Here is a 19,069-nt window from a genome sequence, read left to right as displayed (position 1 = left end):
GTGCATGGAGCCTGCTTCTCCCTCTGCCTGTGTCTCTGCCTCTTTCTCTCTCTCTATGTCTATCATGAATAAATAAATAAGTCTTTAAAAAAAAAAGATTGTATTTATTTATTCATGAGAGAGAGAGAGAGGCAGAGACAGGCAGAGGGAGAAGGAGGCTCCATGCAGGGAGCCCGACATGGGACTCAATCCCGGGACTCCAGGATCACGCCCTGGGCTGAAAGCAGGCACTAAACCACTGAGCCACCCAGCGTTCCCCCCACCAATTTTTTTTTTAAGAAAAAAAATTTTTTAAGCAATTACATCCAACATGGGGCTCAAACCCACAACCCTGAGATCAAGAGTTGCACACTCCACCCACTGAGCTGGCCAGGTGGTGGTAGGTATAGGTTTATAATTATTGTATCTTCTTGATAGACTGACCCTCTTATAAACAGATAATGTTCTTATTTGTTTCTCATAACAAGTTTTGACATAAAGCCTATTTTGTGTGATATTAGTATAGATATCCTAGCTCTCTTTTAATCACTATTTACATGGAATATCTTTTCCCTTCACTTTCATTTCAACCTATTTGTCTTTGGATCTAAAGTGAGTCTCCTGTGGAAAGCATACAGCTGGATCATGTCTCTTATCTCTTCTGTCACTGTCTGCCTTTTCTTTGGAGAGTTTAATCTATTTATCTTTAAAGTAATTACTGATAAGAAAGGACTTACTTCGGCTCTTTCACTATTTGTTTTAAGGGTATGTCTTGGGGCACTTGGGTGGTTCAGTGGTTGAGTGTCTGCCTTTGGCTCAGGTCATGATCCCAGAGTCCTGGGATCAAGTCCTGCATCAGACTCCCTGTGGGGAGCCTGCTTCTCCCTCTGCCTATGTCTCTGCCTCTCTGTGTCTCTCATGAATAGATAAATAAAATCTTAAAATAAATAAAGGTATGTCTTATACCTATTTTGTTCCTTAATTTGTTCATTATAGTTTTCTTTTGTGTTCCATTGATTTTTTATAGCGTACTATTTTGATTCCCTTATTTCATTTTCTGAAAATAACGTTTCATTATTTTCTTACTATTTACCTAGGAGTACAGTTAATATCTTCAATTTGTGACAATGCAGTTTAAATTAATACAGATTAGCTTCAACAGCATACAAAATTCTGCTCATATATAGCTGCATCCCTTCCCTTTTATATTGTTACTGTCACAAATTACATTTTGATACACTGTATTGCCATTAACATATCTTTATAATTCTCACTTTATCCCCTTGTTTCTGAAATCATACTTGGGGGGAAAATGAGTTGCAAAACAATAATACTGGCTTTAATATTCACTTATGTAGTTACCTTTCCAGTGTTATTTCTTCATATGGCTTTGAGTTGCTCTTGAGAAGGACTTTAGTATTTTTTTGGTAGGGCAGGTGTACTAGTTACAAAGTCTCTTAACTTTTGTTTATCTGGGACTATCTTAGTTTCTCTTTCATTTCTGAAGGCTAGTTTTACCGGATACAGAACTCTTGGTTGAAAGGTTTTCCTTTCAGCACTTTAAATAACATTCACTGTTTTCTGGCCTCTGTGATATGTGATGAGAAATCAGCTGTTAGGCTCATTGGAGATCGCTTATATATAATGAGTCACTTCTCTCTTGCTGCTTTATAAAGGTTCTCTTTGCCTTCCTTTTCCTTTTTTTTTATAGAGTTTTTTTTTAAGATTTTATTTATTTATTAGAGACACACATATAGAAAGAGAGAGAGAGGCAGAGAGGCAGAGACACAGGCAGAGGGAGAAACAGGCTCCATGCAGGGAGCCTGACGTGGGACTTGATCCCTGGTCTCCAGGATCACGCCCTGGGCTGAAGGTGGTACTAAACCGCTAAGCCACTGGGGCTGCCCTTCCTTTTTCTTTTGTAAAAAAGATTTATTTATTTTAGAGGGGGGAAAGGCAGAGGAAGAGAAAAAAATCAAGCAGACTCTGCACTGAGCGCAGAGCCTGATCTCATGACCCTGAGATAACTACCTGAGCCGAAACCAAGAGTTAGATTCCTCACCAAGGTGCTACCCCAGTTGCCCCTCCTTGTCTTTATTTTTCAATAATTTGGTTTTAATGTCTTGGTATAGATCCCTTTGATTTTTTCTGCTTGGTGTTTGTTGAGCTTCTTACATGTATAGATTCATGGTTGTTATTAAATTTGATAATTTTCAGCCACTACTTCTTTGAATACTTTTTTTCTCTTCTCCCTTTGCAATGCCCATTATACACCCACTTATACATTTGCTGGTGTCCAAAAGGGGTTTCAGGTTCTGTTTATTCTTCTTCTGGCTCCTCAAACTGGATAATTTCATTTGACCAATTCTCAAGTTCAGTGGTTCTTTCTTTTGCCCACTGAAATCTTCTGTTGAAATTCTCCAGAGAAATTTTCATCTTGTCTTACTTTCCAGCTCCAGAATTTGTTTCTTTCTAATAATTTCTATTTCTTATTGACAGTCTGTATTTGATGAAACATCATTCTCCTGATTTCCCCTAGTTCTTTGTGGTTCTGTTTAGCTTTTTGAGCATATTTAACACAGTTGATTTAAAGTCTTCAAGTCTAATGTGGGTGTGTCCTTAGGGATCACTTGTTTCTTATCTTCCTGCAAATGGGCCATACTCTTGTTTCTTGGCATGCTTCATTTTTGTTATGGTTGAAAATTAGGCAATTTGGATAATGCCTAATTTACTAAAAATGTAGTAATCCTGTAAATCAGATTTGCCCCCTCTGGGTTTGTTGCTATTGTTGTTGGCTGTGGGTTGCAGTTATCTGAGTGACTTTTCTGTAATATTTTAAAAACTGTTTTCTTGTGTGTGGTCTCTGAAATGTTGGTTCCTTTAGCTTCTGATCAGTAGTTGTTGGACATTTAAATGCCTGAAGGAAGAAGGAAGCGTGGAGGAGTGGGAGGAGAAGGAAAAACGTGAAAAAGGAGAGAAAGAGGAAGAAGGCAGGAGGGAAGGAAGGAAAGAGAGGAGACAAAGTACTTCCCTAGTCTTTGCAGACTGTGTTGGACACTCCATGATGCCAAGCCAGGTTGTTTACAACTCTGTGTTGGCCTTTACTTCCTCCCTGTGGTACGCCTAAAAATCAGCCAGAGGTGAACATTTAGGGGCTTCTAAAATCTTCTGAGTATGCATTCTGCCGCAGGCATGGGAGGTTTTTCAAAGTCATTATTCCCCAAAGTAACTCCTCCTCCAGGTAACTCCTCCCCCAGCTTCTCCTCTCAGACTTTCAGCAGGTCTACTGTTTTGTCCCAACTGTAATCTTTTCCCCCACATGGCAGCACCCTGTTCATTTGCCTTCCAGCTGTAGTCGAGGGATGCCCTTGACTAGTCCCTTCCTGCTTTGAGAGTTACGTGGGCAAAACAGGGGCCAGTGCCTTGCATCATTCCATCAAGGAATCCCCACACAGGTCAAAGCAGATGCACACAAGTCCTCAGGAACAAGGAATTTTTGTTTCGTTTTGTTTTGTTTTGGGGGAGGACATTAACAACTGACTTTTATTTGAAGCAATGGCACAAGTGAAAGAAGTGAAGTGGATGTCCTAACACAACTGAGAGAAAAGCGAATGGTGAACACAACTCGTGTGCACGCCTGGTGCGGAAGTCACTCCTGTAGTGGTGGGGAAGCCCATGGAAGGCTCAGCTGTCATCACTGGCCTCAGGTGTCCTTGTCAAAAAGACACTCTGCCATGCAGGGGTTCTGGGACCCCATCTTGTGCAAGCTGGTTACGTAGTCACCCAATTCTTTGACGGATTTCATCTGCCCATTCAGTGTAGTTACATGAATGACTGGGCCATTTTTGTCAGTGGACACTTGGTACAGTTCCAGTTGTGACCAATTCATGTTTTTCTCCCAGCATAACCTATGCTCCACTGTATCTGGCCTGCTCTCCCAGCCACTACAGTCTGGTTTCCTGATATCCTTTTTTGTTGTTTTGTTTTAGATTTTTATTTATTTACTCATGAGAGACAGAGAGAGAGAGAGGCAGAGGGAGAGCATGCAGGGAGCCTGACATGGGACTTGATCCCAGGTCTCTAGGATCAGGCCCTGGACTGAAGGCGGCGCTAAACTGCCGAGCCACCCGGGCTGCCCCAAGGTTTCCTGATATCCTGAGGGAAACTTGGCCACCTTGTGGGTCCTGCAGTTTCTCAGCATGGTCCCTCTCCTCGTGAGGTTGGTGAGGAAAATTGGTGGTGACATTCCTCCTTGACTGCAGGACTCTGGCACCTCCTAACCACTGGGCTATGGGGTGCCTCTGCTAAAAGAAAGGGATGGGGATGTCTGAGTGGCTCTGCAATGGAGCATTTGCCTTTGGTTCAGGTTGTGATCCTGGGGTCCTAGAATCGAGTCCTACGTGGGAGCCTGCTTCTCCCTCTGCCTGTGTCTCTGCCTCTGTCTCTCATGTATAGATTTAAAAAAAAAAAAAAAAGGAGGGGATGGGGAAGCTGAGGAGTCTGAAAGCCCCATGGGGCCCCAGGCTGTACCCAAATTGACAGCAGCAGGGTGTCAGGGCTGGCTAGGTGGGTGGCGTGGTGCTCGGCCCAAAGCTGTTGTGCGTCTCTCTCACGCTGGCTCTGGAAGCCAGAGCAGTGGTGGCAGCTGGTCACCAGGTGTGTGTTTGGGTGCTGTGGGGAGGGGCTGTATCTGGAGGGGTGTGGTGGCTTTATCCTGGGCTGCTGGTGCCAGCCAGCATGGTGGTAATGCCAGCTACCTTGCAGGGCTCAAGGGGGGTGCTGCAGAACTTGTGATGCCAAGTAGATGAGAGGACCTGTTGGGTCACCTCTTGTTCACGTGAGCTCTTGTGGGCTTTTAGCTGAGCAATCAGTCCCTCCTCTTCTGGTATAACCAGACAAGTAGACCCATGCATCCACTCCTGCCACCTCCTTTGTACCACATTTTCTCCTCTCTGCCCATCCCCAGCCACAGGTCTGTCCCTCAGTGCTTTAAGATGTAGATTTTATTATTATTCAGGGATGGTGAGGCTAACAGATCAGGAGACAATTGCCATTAGTTTGTTACTCACAGATCCCAAGAGGAGGGAGCATGTCACACCATGTGGGGCCACACTAGGAAGCACCAGGGTCGGTCAAGAGGCAGAGGCAAGACAGAGATGTGGGCAGGAGCCCATATTTATTGTGGTTTCTACAGGATGGAAAGGTGGGGTCAGCAGGCTCAGGACTGGCTAGTTTGAATAATTTCTCCAGGCTTTGGGGTGTAGGGCCTAGCTGTCTGGCCCCCTGGCCCTGGGGGACATCAGGGCAAGGGAACATTGTCTCATGGAGCATGGCAGCCTGCTAACGGGATGGTCAGAGTGGGAGCACGGGCAGGCAAGGTGTGTCCTACCTCTAGGAATCAACTAGCCCTGGGAGGGGCAGTCCTTCCCACAGCAGCAAGAGCCCCATGATGTCAAAGCATCAGTATAGGAAATAAAAACCACACTGAACCCTCTCCTCACCTCTCTGCCCTCCCCATGCATTCTTCTCTCTTGCCTCGTTCTGTGGCCACCCCCTTTGGCAGTGGATAAGTGCCAAGGATGCCTCGCCAGTTTCCCTGATCCCAAAAAACCTGTCAACCCTGACCCTTCCTGCCTACAGTCCCAGTCACCTCCTGCTCCTGAACTCTCCTCCACTGGCTTCATGGGAGCCTGACAGCTGCCCTGGCCCCTGGTGGCTCCCCTGTGGCTCCGGTCTGTGTTTGCTTCAGAGATAATTCCGTTTGCTTCAGAGACACTCCCCGCCTTGGGTCCTTCCCTTCTCCTCTCTGTCATCTCTGAGACAAGAGCATTTTCTCACGGTCCTGTCCCTGGTCCCTTTCTGTGGGGTCAGGCGGAGATCAGATGACCACAGAGACAGAGTCCTGCGGCTCGTGCCCCAAGAGCCAGAGGCCAGCCTGAGCCCAGGGGCCCTCCCCAACTCAGGCCTGTGTCGGGTCCCTGTGGCCACTGTAACAAATCACCCCAATCACATGGTGGCTTAAAACAACACAAAGTTATGATCTTTCCATTCTGGAGGGCAGAAGTCTGAAAACCAAGCTACTGGCAGGGCCAAGATCCTTCTGGAGGCTCGGTGGGCCATCTGCCTTCACCCCCTCCAGAGTCCAGAGCGGCCTGCACTCTCTGGCTCAAGGCTGTCCTCCTCCTGCAAAGCCAGCAGTGGAGTGCTTTCCAGTCTCTCTATGCCCGACTACTGTTGCACTCTCCTTCTCTGCCTCTCACCCTCCTGCCTCCAAGGACCCTTGTGATGACACTGGGCCACCTGGATAATCCAGGATCACCTTCCATCTCAGAGCCTTAACATGACCACATCTGCCAAGTCCCTTTTGCTTTGTAAGGTGACATGTTCTCTGGGGATGAAGACATGGACATCTTGGGGGGGAGGGCATTGTTACCTGCCATAGCACCCGTGGATCTTGGTGGGAAGGGATATGTGGACCCAGTTCTAGAAAGCGGGGCATGAGGGTGGCTGTGGGGGTGGAAGAGAATTCTGGGTCCAGGGACCAGGGCATATCAAACAGCAGGCTCCCTGAATACCTGACCTGGATCTGATCTGAAGGCCCTTGACATGAGCCCAAGAACCCGGGCAAGGGAGTCCCCTTTCCAAAGCTTGGCTCTATAAAGTGGGAGATTCTTACCTGGGCCAATTTTGCCCCCAGGGGACACCTGGCAAAGACTGGAGAGATAACTGGTTGTCACAGCAGGGGAGAAGGGATGGCTAGAGGTGCTACTAAATGTCCTGTCCCTCCCACCAGGAAGACTCCTCCGGCCCAAAGGTCTGCAGCCTTGAGAGCGAGAAGCCTTGCTTACAGCAGAGCTCCCAACAGCTGCTTCCTGGCCTTGTCTCTCCAAACCCTAAGGGGCTCCCCGCCACCTCCTTGGAGGGTTTCTGCTCAGTGACCTTTGGCCTTTTGTGCGAGTCCCGCCTTCCTTGGGAAAGGCAGTTTTCAGTTTCTCCTGACCCTTGGCCTGCTCTGGGTACATCTGGGGGCGTTGAACACTCCTAACTGGGGAATGCAAAGGCCTAGGGAGATGGCTGGAAACACAGCTGTGCTTTCTCCTGACCCTGCCCAGCCCCACCTCGCCCAAGGCTGACCACTCTGACCTCTGGGTCCCCACACCGGGAAGGTGAGGCAGATGGTATGCTAAGGACACTGGTCACAGGGCAGGGACTAAGCTAGCTCACTCACAAGGCATGGGGCAGCAGGGGACAGAACCCATGACAGGAGGGGGGAGTTGGGAGTGGGACACCCCCTCCAGGTCCTTGTTGCTATTGCCCTACAACAGCCATGTCAGTGACACCCCTGGAGTCGGCTACGTTGCCACTGGGCTGGGGCAGGAGTGGAGTACCCTTCTTGCTCACCAACTGTGGAAGAGACCCCAGCACAGGTGGTCTGATTCACTGGTGGGGGCGACGGGGGCAGGTGCTGCCGAAACCAAAAACCCACACTGGGGTCTCAGCACTGTTGGTCCTCCCAAGAAGGGCCTGCTTCTTGTTCATGTGGCCAGCAAACCTTTGATGCCTACTGGGTGCCAGGCCCTGTGCTGGCCACTGGGGATGACAAGCCTCAACAAGCCCCTCAAGCAGCCACGGTGACTCGGGAGAGCAGGGTTCATGCTACCGACTGCTTAACTGAGCCAGACCCTCTGGCGGGGGTCTCCCCACCTTCCTCATCGCACCACCGTTCTCTTCTGTGGCAATGGGCTTAACGCATTTCTGGGGGAAGGGACCGGGGATGCCGGCCAGGGGAAAGGAGGGAAGCAAGGGTCTGGGCAGAGCAAGCCCTGGCGCAGCAGCAGAAAGAAGGCAGGACAACACATGTCCAGTGGGGCTGCCCTCGGTGTGAGTCCAGGAAGACCCTTGCTCCTGGGGGTAAGAGGGCTGCTCTGGGAAGATGGCCAGTCCCTGCAGCTGCTCCTGGATCCCCTCTCCTGCCACTGTGCGGGCTGTAGTTTATCTGGCCAGCTTCTGTGGATTTTCACGTGGCCCCTCCCTGGGCCTGAACCCCGATGTATGGCTCCCCAGGCTCCCATCAAGGCTCCAGGTCAGCCCCATCCACCAAAGAATGGGGTGTTCAAACCCCAGAATCCTGCGTCCTTAACTGCGGAAGGCTGGACAGTGCCCATGGGTGACGAGGGCCACCAGAGCTCCTGTGCCCACCCCTGCTGAAATTCTGCAAACTGTGGCAAAAATCCCACACTTACCTACCTAGCGTGACGGGCTGAACTCTGTGTCCTCTCCAAAATTCATGTGTCGCAGCCCTTACACGCAGGGCTTCAGGATGTGACTGTGTTTGGAGACAGGGCCTCCGAAGAGGTGATCAAGTTAAAATGAGGCCATGGGGGAGGGGGGGGCTAATCTAATATGACTGGTGTCCTTATAAAAAGGGGAAATTAGGACACAGATGTACACAGAAGAAAGACTGTGTGAGGACACGGGGAGAAGGTGGCTGTCTGCACGTCACGGAGGGACACCTCAAAAGAACCAGCCCCGCTGACACTTTGATCTTGGGCTCCCTGCTTCCAGAACAAACCATGAAGAAACAATTTTTTTAAATAAAAAAAAATGATTTTACTTAAAATGTACCTTACATACATATACTATCAAACGTTTATTTAGGGGTGTCTGGCTGGCTCAGCTGGTGGAGCATGCGACTCTGGAGATCTCAGGGGTTGTGGGTTTGAGCCCATTGGGTGCAGAGATGACTTAAAAACAAAATATTTAAATAAACAAACATTTATTTGATGTCCTTGATGTGAGGAAACAAATAGATCTCTGTTGTTCTAAAGCACCTAGACCAGGCCACTCTGTGATGGCAGCCAGAGCAAACTAATATGTCCAGGATGTACCTGAGTAAGATAGTAGCGTATTGGATGCCTAGGGGTCTGGGGAGGGAACAAAGATCAAGACATGACCTTGGTGGACAAACATTATATGTTCTCATTCATTTGGGGAATATAAATAATAGTTAAAGGGAATATAAGGGAAGGGAGAAGAAATGTGTGGGAAATATCAGAAAGGGAGACAGAACGTAAAGACTGCTAACTCTGGGAAACGAACTAGGGGTGGTAGAAGGGGAGGAGGGCGGGGGGTGGGAGTGAATGGGTGACGGGCACTGGGGGTTATTCTGTATGTTGGTAAATTGAACACCAATAAAAAATAAATTAAAAAAAAAAAAAAGACATGACCTTGGTTTCTCCCCTCATTCATGTGGACCTAGTGCTTCCACTACACACTGAGGGTGGCCCCTTGCCTCCAAAGTCAGCCATCCAAAACCACTGGCCCTGGGTTGAACAGGGGAGTGGAAATAACACCCCAGAGATGCCACCATGAACCCATGACCCCCCAGCCAGCCAGGCTCTCCTTCTCCACAGTGGTCCATGCAAACCTTCTCGTAGGACCACTCCTCTCTCCTAGACCCACCCCCACAGTTCTTATCTGCATCTTATTTCCTCCTGACCACCCCCTTGGGGCTGGGGCTGGGGCCTCTCAGTGCTGGCAAGGCTGCTCCTTTCTCCACTCTCCCCCTCCATTCTTTCACCCTCAAGGGGAGGGCCCTGTAGGTGCAATTCTGGGCCCGTGGGAGCTGTTTGGCCCTGTGGCCCCATCCCCTGGCCCCTCCCTGCCATCCTCTGGGAATGTGTGACCTTGGGCCCACTTGATCCTCCCGTAAAATGGGGCTAACAGGCCCTAGCTCAGAGGCTTACCATGAGGACTGAACGGCACCCAAACATGGGGCATCTGGGCGGCACGGTTGGTTATGAGTCCAACTCTTGATCTCAGCTCAGGTCTTAAGCTCAGGGTCGTGAGTTCCAAGCCCTGTGCTGGACTCCGTGCTGGGAGTGGGGCCTACTTAAAAAAATAAATAAATAAAGATAAAAATAAAAATCTTAAAAACACGAACGGCATCCACATGGTGGTCAGCCTGGAGGCTGGGAGCCACTCTTACTCCATATGGCTGTGACCTCCTCCCCATCCTTTCTAGCAGATGTGCGATTCATTAAGCCAGCCTCATCTCTGGGCATTTAGATCAGTGCTAAGCTGAAGGTAACTCACTGCAGACTATGAGAAACATCTGCCAGCAAACAGCCCCTCCATGGGTGGCTCAGGATTACTGTCAGTGGTACAACCACGATGAACCTTTTTCTGTGCTGGGCAGGTGTCTTCTGATGGGTGTCTTTCCAACTTAACACATCTGCCACCCCGGAGGAAAGCCAGTGCTGGGGGTTCCGGCAGCGCTGGAATGATCTACACCTTGACTAGCCCTTACCCTTGGGCCCCTCCTTGATGACTCGGTAGACCCACTCTGAGGTTTGTTGACTCTCTCCTCCTGCGGACTGTTTCTGATCTTTGCTCCTTTGGTTCTTATCAATTTGCGTGAGCTCTTAAGAAACTGATAACACCTGTCTTGTTCCATCTACCCAACTTGTTCTCGGTTGCACATGTGCAGAGTTCAGTGTGCACAAGGCGCTCTGAGAAATGCTGCTGGGTGTGCTTTTGGCTATTTTGTCTGGGGAGCTGGGAGGTTTGAAGCCTTTGCGATCCAGGGAGCATGGGTGTTGCAGGGTGGGGCAGGACCTGGTAACACAAATACTCGGCCTTGGTGCTCCTGCCCCAGCACATCATGGCCAGGTGGGAGCCACCTTGCAGGTAGACCACGGCAAATCCGAGAGTCCCTGGCCTGCTTCCTGTGAGTGCCTGGATAAAGAACAAGGCTGGATAAGTGTCACAGCAAGTTGATGGCCTGCCAATGACCAATGAGCAGGAAGCCATTTCTAAAGAAAAGATTGGGGACAACAGTCTACTGGTTCCATATGACCCACCCATTCCACTCCTAGCTACAAACTCAAAAGAATGGAAAACATATGTTCCTATAAAAACTTGTCCGTGGGGCACCTGGCTGGCTCAGTCGGTAAAGTGTCTGCCTTTGGCTCAGGTCAAGATCCTGGAGTCCTGGGATTAAGCCCTGTTATTGGGCTCCCTGCTCAGTAGGGAGTCTGCTTCTCCCTCTGCCTCTCCTGCTCAGGCTTTCTCTCTCTCTCTTTCAAATAAATAAAAATCTTGGGACGCCTGGGTGGCTCAGCGGTTTAGTGCCTGCCTTCAGCTCAGGGCATGATCACGGAGTCCCAGGATTGAGTCCCACATCGGGCTCCCTGCAGCGAGCCTGCTTCTCCCTCTGCCTGTGTCTCACCTCTCTCTCTGTCTCTCTCAAGAATGAATAAATAAAATCTCCCCCCCCCAAATTAATTAATCTCTAAAACAACAACAACAAAATTTGTCTGTGACATGTTCACAGCAGCATTACTCACCACAGCCAGGAAGTGGGAATAGCCCACACATCCAGCACATGATGAACAGATAAACAAAATGGGGTATAGCCCTATAGGGGATATTACTCAGCCATGAAGTACTAATTCCTACTCCAGCGTGGATGGAGGACCTTGCTGATGGGATGCTCAGTGAAAGAAGCCAAACACAAAAGGCCATGTTATATGATTCCATTTACACGAAGTGATCAGAATAGGCAAAGCCATGGAGTCATCAAACGCTAGGAACTGACAGCTAATGGGCATGGGTTTCTTTCTTTCTGGGGTGAAGAAAAGTTCTGGAATGAGACAGTGGTGATGTTTGTACAACTATGTGAATATATTAGAAACCCTTGAATTTTTACTTAAAAAAAAACTTTTAAAAAGCAGCACTGCAGAAAGCCCCACAAATACAGTGAAATGTTTATAAGCAAAACACGAAAGGGAACGTGTAGGTCATTAAATGGAAAAACCAGAAATCTTTAAAAAAGAAAATTAAAAGTGACAGCGGCAACTACAGTTGGTGTAAGAATGAGGGTGACAGAGTGAAGGAACACCTGGAAGTGAAAGTGATCGCTCCTGATAATCCTCCAGGATGACCAGGAAAGCCAGGCCACTCCGTGACCCCAGGAAACAGCAGCAGGGCCTTTCCTAACCTTTGACTTGATGAGAGATAAAAGCGCCCAGTGCTGTTCTTGCCAGCAAGATACTGCCGTGGAATGGTTATGGATCAGTTGCCGAAAGATCATCCTGGAAAGCAAAATTTGCCACACTTGTCCAGGTCAGTGACCCATGTTATCTCTGGTGGTGGCATTCCAGGAGCGATGGGTTTAAGAAGCGAACCGGGCACCTAGGGGCTCAGTTGGTTTGGCGACCAACTCTTGATCTCAGCTCAGCAATCGATCTCAGAGTTGTGAGTTCAAGCCCCATGTTGGTCTCCACAATGGGCACAGAGACAACTTTAAAACAACAACAAAAAAGCGGAGCCCTTCCTGCTCTCTGGGGTGTTAACCACGTTAGACGCTCTGCTCGGTGCCGGCTCTATACGTGTCTCTGAGGTGGTGGTGCCACCTGCCTTTCACAAATAGGCAGACGGAGGCGCAGCGACGTTATAAGCACAGCAGTACCTGAAAGCAAGCCCTGCATTTCCATGTCTCCTCCAGGGCCGGGTCCTTCAGGTCGGAGATGTGCACAAATAGGAACCAAGGTGACTCACACCTGGAAGGGGCCAGTCCCCTTGGCATGGGGACAGGAACTCCAAACTGCTGCCCTGAAAATACATGTTGCTGCCTAAGGAAAAATAAATAAAGCTTCCTGTTTCTTGACACAACTGACCTATTGGGCACTTGAGATGGAATCAGATTGCAGCTCAGACTGCAAAGCGCATGAGTGCCAGAAGGCTCTCTGGGCTTGTTCAGGCCCGCCCGGCTTCTGCCCTCATAATGAGCGTCTGCTTTGATGCCTGTTTGGGAGCTGGCCAGCAAACGGCTCACCTGACAGAGAAGCCCATTTCTTGTGTCCCCCAGAAGAGCCCCCACCCATATTCAGAGCCCTGGAAATGGTTCAAATGCCACACCACTCCCCCCTCCTCCACCTCCGTCACTGGGTCTAACAAATCAGGGCACCTCCTTTTCCACATCTCACTGGCCACCCGTTCCCACTGATCCCACCTCATACACATCTGGACTCCTCCTCTCCATTTTCAGACCCCATCCCCTGCCCCGGGTTGTCTTCACAGCCTCCTGCCGATATGTCTCCATCCTTTGAAGTGTGTACACCACCTTTGCCTCTGGTTCTCTTCCTTCAAGTAAGTAAATAAATAAATAAGTAAGTAAATACACAAAATCAGTCTCTCATCTAAATTTGTCTTGGGTTCAAGACAAATTCTTTTATGTGCTCATTCCCCACGGCAGGTGTGTTAGTTCCTCGAGGCCACTGTGACAAATGACCACCCCCTTGGTGGCCTGAAACACCATACATTGATGCTCTTATGGCCCTAGAGGTCAGGTGTCAGCAGGGCTGCAGGCTTTCTGGAAGTGCTAGGAGGAAATCTGTTTCCAGGCCTTTTCTAGCCTCCAGAGGCTTTCTGCATTCCATGGCTCACGGCTCCTCCTCCACCTGCAAAGCCAGCAACGGGATCACCTCTTTCACATCTTTTCCAACTCTGGGCCTCCTGCCCCCGTTACAAGAACCTTGTGATTACACGTCCCATGAGGATCATCCATGACAATCCTCCCTCCTCCAGATCCTTAACTGAATACTCTGTGCAAAGTCCCCTTTGCCAGGTAAGGTCTCAGACCCATAGATGCTAGGAGATTAGGACATGGACAGTTTGGAGGGGCTGCTGTTCTGTCCCCCATAAGAGGACTCACGTACTTTTTCTGAAAAAGGCCTGATGGTAAATACTGTAGGCTTTGTGGGCCATATGGCCTCTACTCACCAGGACCAGCTACATAATTTTCAGGGCCCAATGCAAGATAAAAAATGAGGGGGCCTTCATTCATAGATTATTAAGAATTTCAAAATGGTGACAGAAGTGCAAGGCTTGGTGAGACTACACAGCGTGCACAGCCATGAAGCAGGCCCTGCCCGAGCAATCTGCCTCTGCCGCTGTGGCCAGAATGCAGCCATGGGCCATATGCAGACAACAGATGACGCTGTGTCACTATCAAACTTGACAGGACACCTAAACTATAACTTTCTCATGTCACATGATGCTATTCTGCTTTTGCTTTTGCTTTTGTTTTGAAGTAGGCTCCACACCCAACGTGGGGTTTGCACTCACGACCCTGAGATCAAGAGTCCTGTGTTCCACCTCCTGAGCCAGCCAGGCACCCTTATTTTGTTATTTTTTCAACCACTTAAAAATGTAAACACCAGGGGCACCTGGGTGGCTCAGTTAAGCACCTGACTTTTGGTTTCAGCTCACGTCATGATCTCAGGGGTTGTGAGATCAGGCCCAATGGGCTCCACACCAGACATGGAGCCTGTTTGAGACTCTCTCTCCTTCTCCCTCTGCCCCTCTCTGCCCCCTCATGCACCTGCACTCATATACTCTCTTTCTTTTTTTTTTTTTTTTCTCTTTCTTTTTTTTTTTAAGACTTTATTTATTCATGAGAGACACCGAGAGAGGCAGAGACACAAAGGCAGAGGGAGAAGCAGGCTCCTCAGCAGGAGCCTGATATGGGACTCGAACCCCAAGACCCCAGGATCATGACCTGAGCCAAAGGCAGAGGCTCAACTGCTGAGCCACCCAGGTGCCCCTCACACACTCTTCAAAAAAAAAAAGAGCAAACCTCATTCTCACTAACGGGTTGTACAAAAACAGGTGTGGGCTGAATCGAGCTGTAATTTGCCAGCTCCTGGTCTATAGGATAAAATCCCAGCATCTCTGCCTGACTTTCCAGGGCCCTTTGAAACCGGAGACAGACATCTCGCTAGTCCTACCTCACAATCTGCATCCAGCACTCCTGATGGCTCCTGGCTCCTAACAGATCCCCTGGGACAAATCCGAGCCTGCGCTCCTCTGGGTCCCTATGTCGAGCAGCTCTACCTCCCACCTGATCCCGCTGTATTCCAGATTGGACAATGCCCTCCGTGAGAGACGGTGCTCTGTGCCTATCCCATGTCACCCTGGCTGGATTTATGTGTCTACATGTCTTCCTCTCCCTTGGGGAGTGATGTGCTCAAGAGTGGGAATGCAGGCTAAGTCGTCTCTGTGTCTCCTGACCTCACAGGCCCTTAGAACTTGCGCTTAGAGGGAGAGCAAGAACACCTAGAATTTTTTTTTGTTTTTGTTTTTGTTTTTTGTTTTTTTTGTTTTTTTTTTTGAACACCTAGAATTTTGATGACTGGAGTGTACTCGGATTCCAACCCCTAAGAACTAAAACTATGCTTCTTGCCAAAAACAAAACAAAACAACCACCTGAAATCCAAGAACTTCCTATTTCAAATTCAGACCAAGAAAATAAAGATCTCTGAGACTAAACAGACCTGGGTTACAATCCTAACTGTCCTTACTAGACATATGCTCTTGGACAAGTCACCTCTCTTGCTCTTAAGACTGAGTTTCAATCGCCATGGCCCTCCAGGCCCTGTGTGACTTGCCCCTTCCAATCCCATGAGTCTCCTCTCCTGCCCATCTCCACCACTGGCCTTTCCTCAGTTCCTAAGTGTGCCAGGCTCCTGCCTGCCTCAGAGCCTTTGCACTTCCTGTTCTTTCTGCTTGAAACATTCTGCCTTCCCCTCCTTCGTCTCGTGACTTACCTTTCCTGCCTCAGTGGCAACCCCACTGATTTGGGAAGCCTTCCTGGCCATTCCAAAATGAGGTCAGGTTCTCCTGCTACATGTGTTGCTGGCACTCTGAATCTCCGCAGACTGTTACTATTTTGTTTATAATTATTGCAATTGTGCAATTTCTGATCATTATTAACAAAAATCAAATTTAGGGGCGCCTGGGTGGTTCAGTGGTTGAGCATCCATCTTTGGCTCAGGTTGTGATCCCAGTGTCCCGGGATTCAGCCCCACATCGGGCTCCCTGCAGGAAGCCTGCTTTGTCCTCTGCTTATGCCTCTACTCCTGTCTTTCATGAATAAATAAAATCTTAAAAACAACAACAAAAAAACAAGAATCAAATTTAATAAGCACTTCATGCCTCATGTTCCAAAGGTTCTGAAGGTGGGTGAATTCCTTTATTTTTCCCAGTGCCATCATGAAGTATTATAATCACCACCATTTCATGGATGGGGAGAAGGAAGCTCAGAGAGATTAAATAACTTACCCAAGGTTGTGCACCTCATCAATGTTGGAGTTGCCCTCTTAAGCCCGTTCTCACAGGTTGACTGTGACTTCTGTGAGGGCAGATGTCCCATCTGGCACAGTCACTGTTATATCCCCAGGGCCGAGCACTGGTACCGGGCATGCTGGGGCTGATTAAGAAGTATTGATGACCCAAAAGAAATGACACCCCAGTAGCAACAAGTGCTTCGAGTGCTTACATCTCGGTTTCTAACACTACTCTCTAATAAAAGGAACCAGGCAGGGAGAAATGGCTGATTCTAGAACTGGGACAGGAAATACATGAGATGAGCCTGGAGCATCTTATAGTACCAGAAAGGAAGTGCTCCCGAGAAAACAAAAAACCTCAAACCAAACACATTGGTGGGGGTATGTCAAAGGGCCACAGGAGCCAACCGAAAGAGCTCCCGATGGCCAAAGCTAGAACAATTCGAATAACAAGATAAAAGTAGTATTGGATTATAACCTAGAGCATGAAATAAATATCCAGCAGCCAGACTTCTATAATTAAATGATGGGTAAGCTGGACACCTAGGTGGCTCAGTGGTTGAGTGCCTCCGGCTCAAGGCGTGATCCCAGAGTTCTGGGATGGAGTCCCATATAGGGCTCCCTGTGGCGAGCCTGTTTCTCCCGCTGCCTATGTCTCTGCCTTTCTATCTGTGTCTCTCATGAATAAATAAATAAAATCTTTAAAAAAAAAAAAAAAGATGGGTAAACTAATAAATCAGGGAGAAGAGAAAAATCTCCCATGGAGAAGAACTCCACATAATTTACATAGACATCTCACTCAAGGAAGAGAACGTATATCTTCACTCACTAGGTATGCGCTACACATGGTGATTTCCTTTCGAAGTGTACAATATATAAAGGGGGAAGGAAGGAATTTTATAGTGGAGAAACCTGACAAATGCTACCTCAGCCCGCAATCAAGGTTAACATCAACAGGTATAGATAATGTTGGTTAGTATGTATCCTTGATAAGAGGTGGTGAGAGTAACACTTCAACTTCTAGGGTCTTCCTCCCCCAAACCCAGCATCCCAGTCTTCTCAAAAGAAAAACACCAGACAAGTTCCAATAGAGGAGCATTCTACAAAATCCCTGGTCAGTTTTTATCAAGGTCATCAAAAACAAGTAAGTCTGGGGCGCCTGGGTGGCTCAGTGAGTTAATGACTCCCTTCAGCTCAGGTCATGATCCAAGGGTGCTGGGATCGAGCCCCATGTTGGGCTCCCTGCTCAGTCTGCTTCTCTCTCTCTCTCCCTCTCCCTCTGTACCTAACCCCACTCTTGTCTCAAATAAAAACCTTTAAAAAACAACAACAGGGCAGCCCCGGTGGCGCAGCAGTTTGGTGCCGCCTGCAGCCTGGGGTGTGATCCTGGAAACCTGGGATGGAGTCCCACATCGGGCTCCCTGCATGGAGCCTGCTTCTCCCTCTGCCTGTGTCTCTGCCTCTCTCTCTGTCTATGAATAAGTAAATTAAAAAAAAAAAAAAACTAAAAAAAAACAACAACAAAGCAAAACAACAAGGAAAGTCTGAGAATCTGCCACAGTCGAGAGGAACCTAAAGAAACAGGACCACTAAGTGAGTGGATCTTAAAAGTTCTCATCACAACAAATACAAAGTATTTGTAATTATGAGTGGTACGGGTGTTAACTAAATTATTGTACTAAATATAACATATACATATATCAAATCATCATGCTATACATCTAAAACTAACATGGTACATGTCAATTATATCTCAAAGAAAGAGACAGACACAGAGAGAGAACCAAGACAACTAAAGGTAATGTGGCATCCTGCATGCGATTCTGGAAGGGAAGGAGAACATTAAGTAAAAGCAAAGGAAATCTAAATAAACTATGAACTGTGGTTCATAACATATCAGTAATGATTCATTGATTATAACAAATAGATCATACTAATGAAAGGTATTACTAATAGGAAAAACTGGGAAAATGGTAACTGTACTTTCTTTCAAATATTTTTCTCTTTTAAAAAAAAAATACTTTTATTTGAGAGAGAGACAGAGAGTGAGAAGGAGTAGGGAGAGAGGGCAGAAGCAAACTCCCTGCTGAGCCGGGAGCCCAACATGGGGCTTGATCCCAGCACAACCAAGATCATAACCCAAGCCAAAGACAGATGCTTAACCTATTGAGACACCCAGGTGCCCCTCAAGTATTTCTGTAAACCTCAGAGTGCTCCAAAAGACAAAGTCTATTAAGGAGAACAATAATATAGATAAATACATGAAGGAATTCATTTTTCCCCATGGTGATGATAATAGTTCCTGTTTCACCGAGCTACCCTGAAGATTTCACAGGAGAACGCGCATAAAATATGAAGCATGAAGTACACACTGGATTTAGAGCTCTGGCCACCATTCTACTAAATCTATCCCATCCACTGTGGGAGTCACAAGCTCTACGTGACCAACTTCAAACGAAGTAAAAATTTAGTACGTTAAACGGTTCAGTTCTTTAGTGGCACCAGCCACATGTCAAGTGCCCAAAAGCCACATGGAGCTGGTGGCTACTAAATTAGACGACGATGATAAAGAACACACCCATCATTGCAGGAAGTCCTACCAGAAAAACACTGCACTGAACGATGAATGGCATAGTGACTTGCTCAGTTCCTTCTGCAAATGCCATCTTCTCAACCTTCCCCATCTCCCTCTTTTTTTTTTTTTTTAAGATTTTATTTAGGGCAGCCCCTGTAGCACAGCAGTTTAGCGCCGCCTGCAGCCCAGGCGTGATCCTGGGGACCCAGGATCGAGTTCCACGTCGGGCTCCCTGCATGGAGCCTGCTTCTCCCTCTGCCTGTATCTCTGCCTCTCTCTGTGTGTGTCTCAATAAATAAATAAAATCTTTAAAAATAAATAAATAAAATAAAGATTTTATTTATTCATGAGAGAAAGAGAGAGAGGCAGAGACACAGGCAGAGAG

The 19,069-nt window shown here is 47.9% G+C and overlaps 1 protein-coding gene across 13 annotated transcripts in view; it reads right to left on the bottom strand.

Moving 5' to 3' along the window:
- The window catches only part of CCL25 (C-C motif chemokine ligand 25), a 32,616-nt gene that overhangs the window by 12,378 nt on the left and 1,169 nt on the right, over window positions 1-19,069 (bottom strand). For 2 of the 13 annotated variants that reach the window (XR_012012360.1, XR_012012361.1), the window contains exons 3-5: window positions 16,105-16,252; window positions 9,726-13,442; window positions 8,397-8,723 (exon numbers count right to left, since the gene is read on the bottom strand). The exons of 1 other annotated variant lie outside the window; for it this stretch is intronic. The gene's annotated coding sequence lies outside the window, so the exon portion shown is untranslated. Of the gene's footprint in view, window positions 1-8,226; window positions 8,325-8,392; window positions 8,724-9,725; window positions 13,443-16,104; window positions 16,253-19,069 lie in introns of those variants that run through there. 10 more of the 13 variants (XR_012012362.1, XR_012012363.1, XR_012012365.1 and 7 more) reach the window with 8 other exon arrangements.

This window comes from Canis lupus, chromosome 19, assembly GCF_048164855.1.
Source record: "Canis lupus baileyi chromosome 19, mCanLup2.hap1, whole genome shotgun sequence".
Taxonomy (NCBI): Eukaryota; Metazoa; Chordata; class Mammalia; order Carnivora; family Canidae; genus Canis; species Canis lupus.
The sequence above is the reverse complement of the archived record's forward strand: the minus strand, read 5'-3'. Positions and strand labels throughout refer to the sequence as shown.